Source organism: Phodopus roborovskii, unplaced genomic scaffold, assembly GCF_943737965.1.
Source record: "Phodopus roborovskii unplaced genomic scaffold, PHOROB, whole genome shotgun sequence".
Lineage (NCBI taxonomy): Eukaryota > Metazoa > Chordata > Mammalia > Rodentia > Cricetidae > Phodopus > Phodopus roborovskii.
This window is the reverse complement of record NW_026126583.1, coordinates 104,355-112,173: the sequence shown is the minus strand read 5'-3', so window position 1 is coordinate 112,173 and position 7,819 is coordinate 104,355. Positions and strand designations below refer to the sequence as shown.

Below are 7,819 nucleotides of genomic sequence, written 5' to 3'. Positions count from 1 at the left end.
ACTATCCTTGTTTGTTGTTGTTTTTTGTTTGTTTTTGTTTGTGCATGGGTGTGTTTTGCCTTCTCTTTCATTGTCTTGCCATGCCATGTTCATGACTTCCACTGACTTTTCTTTCTTTGCCTTGCCTTGCCTAACCTTGTTTGGCCAAGTTTTGTGAATACATGCAATGCTTCTGCCTTTACTTTTCTTGCCTTCCTATTTACATTGTTACTATTTCCTTGCAAAAAGCATTTATTTATTTCACTAGCTTTTTCATGTTGTGAGCTTGACCCACCTTGCCTTGCATTGTCTTTCCTTTCACTACCTTACCATGTGCATGCCTTTCCTTTTCTTCCGTTACTTTTCCTTCCCTTTCATTTTCTGTCCTTTCATTTCCTACCATTTCATTTCATTTCCTTCCTGTTCTGTTTCTTCCTTTTCCTTCCCTTCCCCTCCATTTTCTCTCCTTGTCTTACCTTATTTTGTTCTTGCATTGCATGACATTGTTTTCTCCAACCATGCTTACCAATCCATGTCCTTGCTTTGCTTTGACGTGTCTTCTCCCTCTTCATTATGTCTATCCCTGTGTTGTCTTGCCTTCCCTTGCCTTTCCTTACCTTCCCATGTGAATCCATTGCCATATTTTGCCTTGACTTGTGTTTCTTTATCATGTTAATATATTGTCTTTCCTGTACTTTCCAAGCCATGCATATACCTTCCCTTGCGTTGTTGTATGCATTCCTTCCATTCTAACCCTTTTGGATGCCCATTCCTTGACTTTTGTTTCCATGTCATGCCTCGCAGTGATGTATGTTGTTTTTTGCCAAATTGTTCTTGCATGCTCATTCTTTGTATTGCATTTCTTTCCCTTGCCTTGTGCATGACTTGCACTCAATTTCCTTTCTTTGCCTTGCTTTGCTTTTCCTGGTTTTGCCTTCCTTGCCATCACATGCAATGCCATTACATGTTCTAGCCGTGCCTTCGTATTCACATTTCTTGGGTTACACTTCATTGCAAAATGCATACTATTGTTTCCCTTATTTTGCTTTGCTATGAACAGGGCTGCCCTGACTTAGGGCTATCCTGTTGGCAGAGGTGCAGTGATTGACAGCTCTCCTGTAGGCAGGGCTGCCATGACTAAGGGCTCTTCTGTGGGCGGGGCTCATGACCCTGTGATTGACAGCCCTGAGCTCAGCAAAGCCGTGGGCCTGGCTTGGCGTCACGGGGCGGGGACTGAAGGGGACGGGTGGGGGGCGTGGCCTCCGCCACGTCTGTGCTGCAGGCACTGCGGGCCGTGCTCCTGGTCTATGCCGTGGGCGCTGCAGTCATCTTACGGCAGCTGCTGCGGCGCCTGCGCGGGGGCTTCCGGCCACTAGTGAGTCACTTGGGGTCCATGTGTGCCTGGGGGAGCGGGGGGAGTTCGGTGTGAGTGACCTCGGCGACAGGGACTCCTGGAGTACCTTGGTTATGCAGGACCGGAAGTGGCAATTCCACCATCTTTTTTGTGGGCAACGGCATTACTGGGAACCGGAAGTGGTCTTGCGAGCGCCCGATGTAACCTGAGGGGATTCCCGTGTTCCCTCAGCTGTTGAGACTTGGAAAAGGTTCCCGGGGGGGGGGGGTCGCAACATTCCGGTATTCGTTCCCCCAAGATGCTATGCAATAACCGAAAGTACTGGTTGTTTTTACCGGAAGTGTCCCGTCCGCCATATTTAGTGGAAGTGGCGTCGAAGCATGGCATGATGGGAAATGTAGTCCCCTCCTGAGATTCTTCTGAATAACTGTTTCATCCATAGTGGAACTGTCATTCGCAGATTCTTCAAATATGTGAGAAATTTACTTATCTTGGGTTAAATTATTTACATTTTTTGGAAAATCATTGGCAGGTTAGTGAAAATGTGAAGAACCTTTTTTGCATTAAATAATTTAAATTTTTGAAAACATATTGGCAGATTCGTCTAAAATGTAAGTATAAGTATTTTTCTTTTAAATAATTTAGAATTTTCGAAAATCATTGGCGCATTCAGGTAAAATGTAGGAAATGAAATTATTTTTTTATTAAATAATTTAAATTTTTGGAAAATCATTGCCAGATTATTGATGTGTCAAATAACTTTTTGCATTAAATAATTTGGATTTTGAACAATCTTTGGCAGATTCGTCATAAATGTGGAAAGTAAAATTATTTTTCTATTAAATAATTTTGACTTTTGGACCATCACTGGCAAATGCTTGGTAAATGTGAGAATTTAAATTATTTTGTATTGAATAATTTAGATTTTTGGAAATCATTAGCATATATGAGAAACATGAGAAACTACTTATTGCATTTTTGTGTACTAATTACTTTTGAGCTTTTACAGTCATCGTTACATTCGTGAAAAATGTGAGAAAATAAACTTTTTAAATTGGATATTTCAATTTTTGAAAACTTATTGGCCGATTCGTGAAAATGCGATAAATAGAATTTGTTATCGATTTAAAAATGAAATTTCTGTTAAGTTTTCTGCAGATTCATGGAAAATGTGACAAAGTAATTGTTTTGCATTAAATAATGTAGAGGATTGGAAAGTCATTGGCAGATTAGTGAAAAATGTGCAGTGGGGTCCCCAGAGTGACAGGGGAGTGCACTGTGATTGACAACCGGCGTGGCTGCACAGTGATGAACGCCTCACTGATTGTTCCTCCACATTCTGCCCTGACCCACTTCCTGCCCTCACTTCCTGCCCCCCACTTTCCCACCCGCCCACAGTGCTGCCCTGGCAGCCCGACCGTGTAGCTCTGGTGACTGGAGGCACTGAAGGCATCGGCCTGGCCACAGCACAGCAGCTGGCGGCCCTGGGCATGCGCGTGGTGATAGGTGAGCCAGGGCATGGCGGGCAGGGTTGCTGGGTGCTGGGTGCTGAGTCCAGGTGGATGTGGGTTCAGGGTGGCCACCAGGGTCAAGTTTCTGGTCTGTTATTTTAGCGGGAAATGACGAGGCAAAGGCGCAGGAGGTCGTGACCCGGATCCAAGCCGAGACGAAGAACAGGAGGGGTGAGCATGGTAATGATTGCTGAGTGAGTGCTCCCAGTGCTCGCTGTTCAGTGCTCAGTGCTCTGGGTTTTCGATACTCTGGGTGCTCAGTGTTCGGTGCACAGAACTCCGGGTGCTGAGTGCTCAGTTCTTGCTGGGTGCTGCATGCTGGGTACTCATGCTTGGTTCTGAGTGCTCAGTACTGGGTGCTCGGTACTTGGTTCTAGGTGCTGGGTGATTGGTTCTTGGTGCACAGTGTTCTGGGTGCTGGGTGCTTGGTGCTGGGTAATGGGTGCTCAGTGCTTTGCTGGGTACTCGGTTCTTGGTGCACAGTGCTCCAAGTACTGAGTGCTCGGTGCTGGGTAATTGGTGCTTGATGTGTTTGCTCCGTGCTGGGAGCTCAGTGCTCGATGATCAATGCTCCAGTTGCCCCTCCCTGTACGGCTCCTCGCTGCTGACATCGTCCCGGCCCTGCCCACCCACAGTGCACTTCCTGTTCTGTGACCTCGCCTCCCTGGCCTCCTTGCGGAAATTTGCCCGCGACTTCCTGTCCCTGGGGTTCCCACTGCACGTGCTGGTGAACAACGGTGAGTGCGCGCTTGCGAGCAGTGACTTCATCGTCCTCCTCTTCTGCATATGCAGATGACACTCATGAATATATCAGCATAAACAAGCGGGTTAGCACAAAGGCATTGGCAGTACACATGCAAATGACCCACGGATATGCAAATGAGTGGTGACCATGCTCTCATGCAAGCTATACTCCTTTTTGTTTGTATATGCAAATGGAGTCATGGGCCATGGGCATGCAAGTGCTTGATGAATATGCAAATGTGTGGAGGGTGCAACATCACTGAGGTCAGGACTCTACAATTCATTAAATGAGAGTGGTTATGCCATGTGTCACCTCCTACAAGGCACGTGCTGTTACATTTGCATATGCAAATGGCCTCCATGAATGGAGGGAATCATGCTCCATCAGGAAGCAATGATTGACGACTTCCTAACCACACAGGAGGTGCTTTCCATTCACCCCCTGTGTACAGATGTCCTTGTCCAAACCCCTGTGTCTCACTTCCTGTCCCCCACACATTATTTCCTGTACCATGTGCCTCACTCTGCAGCCCCACTTCCTTAACCTGCCCCCACATTCCCCTCCCCCAGCCTCACTTCCTGTCTCCCTTCTCTCAATCCCCTCCCCCAGAGTCTTACTTCCTGTCACCCACACATCAATTCCTGTCCAGCATCCTCATTTCCAGTCTGTCCAGTCTCGCTTCCTGTTCCCCTCCCCTCACACCTGGCCTCACTTCCTGTCCCCCGCCCCTCCCTCCCGGCCTAACTTCCTACTGCAGCCCCTCACTTCCTTTCCTACAACATGACAGCCAGAGTCATGATGGTTCTGCCCAGCAAAACGGAGGACGGCTTTGAGCGCCACATGGGAGTGAACTTCCTGGGCCACTTACTGCTAACGAGGCTGCTGCTGGGTGTGCTGCGGGCGTCAGGGTCGCCGGGTCAGAGGTCGCGTGTGGTGACCCTGGGGTCAGCCACGCACTATGTGGGGGAGCTGGACATTGACCCCCTGCGGGCCAGGTGGGCCGGGCTGGGGTGGGGCTAATGGTTGGGGCCCAGGTAGCTATGGGCAAGCCATGTGACAGGAAGTCAGGTGACAAGTAGGGAGTCCTGGAGGAAGTGAGGGGACAGGAAGTGGGTCCTAGTCAAAGTCAGGTGACAGCAAGAGGGTCCTGGAGGAAGTGAGGTGAGAGCAAGTGGGTCCAGGAGGAAGTCAGAGGACAGGAACTGGGTACTAGAGGAAGTCAGAGGACAGGAACTGGGTCCTGCAGGGATTCAGGGGGCAGGAACTGGGTCCTAGAAGGATTCAGGGGACAGGAAGTGGGTCGTGGAGGAAGTCAGAGGACAGGAAGTGGGTCGTGGAGGAAGTCACAGGACAGGAACTGAGTACTGGAGGAAGTCAGAGGAAAGGAACTCGGTCCTGGAGGAAGTCAGAGGACAGGAACTGGGTCCTGGCGGAAGTCAGCGAGCAGAAACTGGGTCGTGGAGGAAGTCAGAGGACAGGAAGTGGGCTCTGGAGGGATTCAGGGACAGGAACTGGGTCGTGGAAGGATTCACGGAATAGGAACTGGGTCCTGGAGGAAGTCAGAGGACAGGAACTAGGTACTGGAGGAAGTCAGAGGACAGGAAGTGGGTCCTGGAGGAAGTCAGAGGACAGGAAGTGGGTCCTAGAGGGATTCAGGGGATAGGGACTGGGTCCTGGAGGAAGTCAGAGGACAGGAAGTGGGCTCTGAAGGAAGTCAGGGTAGAGGAAGTGCGTCATGGGGGGAAGTCAGAGGCAGGGCAGAACAGGGAGTGGGTCCCACAGGCATCCAGGACCCCGACACCCATGCTCACCATGCATGACGCTCCCCTCAGACCCCCCCCCACTCCGCCTCCGCAGCCTATGCGGGCAGCAAGCTGGTGCTCGTGCTGTTCTCCAGGCGGCTGCAGTGGCTCCTGATGGCGCGCGGTGACCCTGTGACCTCAAGCGTGGCCGACCCTGGCGTCGTGGACACAGCGCTGTACTGGCATGCGGGCTGGGGCATACGGGCTGCCAAGCGCCTGTTGGGATGGGCCCTGTTCAAGGTGAGAAGCACTGGGTGGGGAACATTGGGCAGGGAACATCGAGAACAGAGTGAGGAGCCCTGACTGAAGGGCACTGAGAAGTGAGCAAGGAGCACTTGGTAAGGACAACTCAGTTTGGAGTACGGAGGAGCACTGCACAGGGAACACTGAGCACTAAGTGAAGGGCACTAGCATTGAGTGAGAGCACTTAGCACTGAGTGAGGAGCACTCAGTGAAGGGTACTGAGCACTGGGCAGGGAGCACTGAATGAGCAGTGAGTGTGGAGCATTGAGCACTGAGTCAGAGGCACTAAGTTTGGAGCAGTTAGGAGCACTGGGTAGGGAACACTGAACACTGAGGAAGAAGCACTGGGTGAGGATCACTGAGTTGGGACTATGGAGGAGCACTGTGCAGGGAATACTGAGCACTGAAGAAGAAGCACTGATAGGTGAGGAGCACTAAGGAGAACTGAGAATTGGGTGAGGAGCACAGGGTGAGGATCACTGAGTTGGGAGTACGGAGGAGCACTGTGCAGGGAAAACAGCACTGAGGAAGAAGCACTGATAGGTCAGGAGCACTGAGTGAGGAGGAGCCGAGAACTGGGTGAGGAGCACTGAGCGCACCACCCTCCGCCCCTTGCAGACCCCTGCTGAAGGTGCCTGGACCTCTGTCTATGCGGCTTCTGCCCCAGAGCTGGAGGGACGGGGTGGCCTGTACCTCACGGACGAGGCCCCAGCCGAGCCCCTTGCAAGCACGCAGGACCCAGAGCTGCAAGACCGGCTGTGGGCAGTGGCCGAGAGTGTGGTGGGTGTGGCCAGGGATGACTGAGGATGCCCAGGAACCCAGGGATACACCCACTGCATCAAGGGATGCTGGGACCCGGGGAAGACATCAGGGCGGCAGACCACGCCCACCTCACCAAGGCCCCGCCCAGGACAGAGGAGGACTCAGCGCCCAGCACCTAAGGGGGAAGCTTTAGCCATGCGATGACATCAGGGCAACAGACCCCCACCAGACAAGACAGAGACGGTCCCTCCCAATGACATATGGACTGAGATCTAAACACCCAAATGGGATGACTCAGTCATGGATCTCAGAGATGGGGGTGGGGCTCTGGCAGCATTTCTGGTGAATCAAAATTGGCGGCCCTGGAATATCAAAGATGGCTGCCTGGGGTATCTAAGATGGTCACCTTGGTCCCCTATATCTGAGAGGGATGAGTCGTCTCTGACTGACAGGGGGTAAGGGCAGAGGAGCCTGGGGGCAGAGGGCAGGGTCAGGGTGGGTTCAGGGGTGAGGTCAGGGGAAGGTGGCAGAGGGCAGGGGTAGAGCAGGGGCAGGGATGGGGTCAAGATTCTGAAGTAGGGGCCCATGTGAGTGACATCAGGACTTGGATCAGGGGGCGGTCCGGTGTCCTCATGGTCAGAGGCAGAGGGTGGGGGCCAAAAGCAGGACCCAGTGATGTCAGGGCATGCCCTGGGGCAGGGCTAGTGCATAGGAGCCTGGGGCCAGGGTTGGGGTAGGGAGTAAGCCTTAGTGAATGGCTTTAAGTGTGGGGTAATGTGTGATATTCACTTTGTCTCCTTCTGTGGCACTGACCACGCCCATTGAGGGGTGGACCAGGGGGAGGAAGTGACCTGGGTTACTAGGTCTGTGGAGGCGAGAGAACTCTCTCTTGCAAGCCACATGGGGACAGGAGGACTTCCGGAGGAATTCTTGGAAGCAGGAACTTGCTGGTGTTCACCTATGTTGTGAGTTATTTCTCCCTGAATAAACATCTGTTCAGCCTAATTGTTTATCCAGATCCTTATTAAACTGCAATAGGATAATATCTCAGTGGGCAGGGCTAGGGCATCACACGCCCACTGAGGTCACCTGCCTGGCCATGCCCTGCCTGCTGAAATCACCCGCCATGCCCTGCCCCACCTGTTGACATCTCCCGCCTCCATCATCCACCATCCACAGTTGCCTGATGGCAACACAGGCAAGGAGCAGCAACCTTACCCAGTGAGTGCTGAGTCCCATGGCCCCAGCCAGCTACAGGTCGTCCTGTCCCTGAGTGCGGAGTCGAGGGCGTCAAAGACTCCCAGCTCACAGGCCTAGAAGAGCAGCTGGGGGTGTGGGGCACTCTGCACTGGTGACACCCTGGGTGATGCTATAGTTACCCAGGGGTCACACTGGGGTTGCCTGGGGTCTCACAGCAGTCACT

At 52.2% G+C, this 7,819-nt stretch overlaps 1 pseudogene; it reads left to right on the top strand.

The window, feature by feature from the left end:
• Window positions 1-1,288: 1,288 nt before the first annotated feature.
• Window positions 1,289-6,488, top strand: LOC127236304 (dehydrogenase/reductase SDR family member on chromosome X homolog; annotated as a pseudogene).
• Window positions 6,489-7,819: the final 1,331 nt, after the last annotated feature.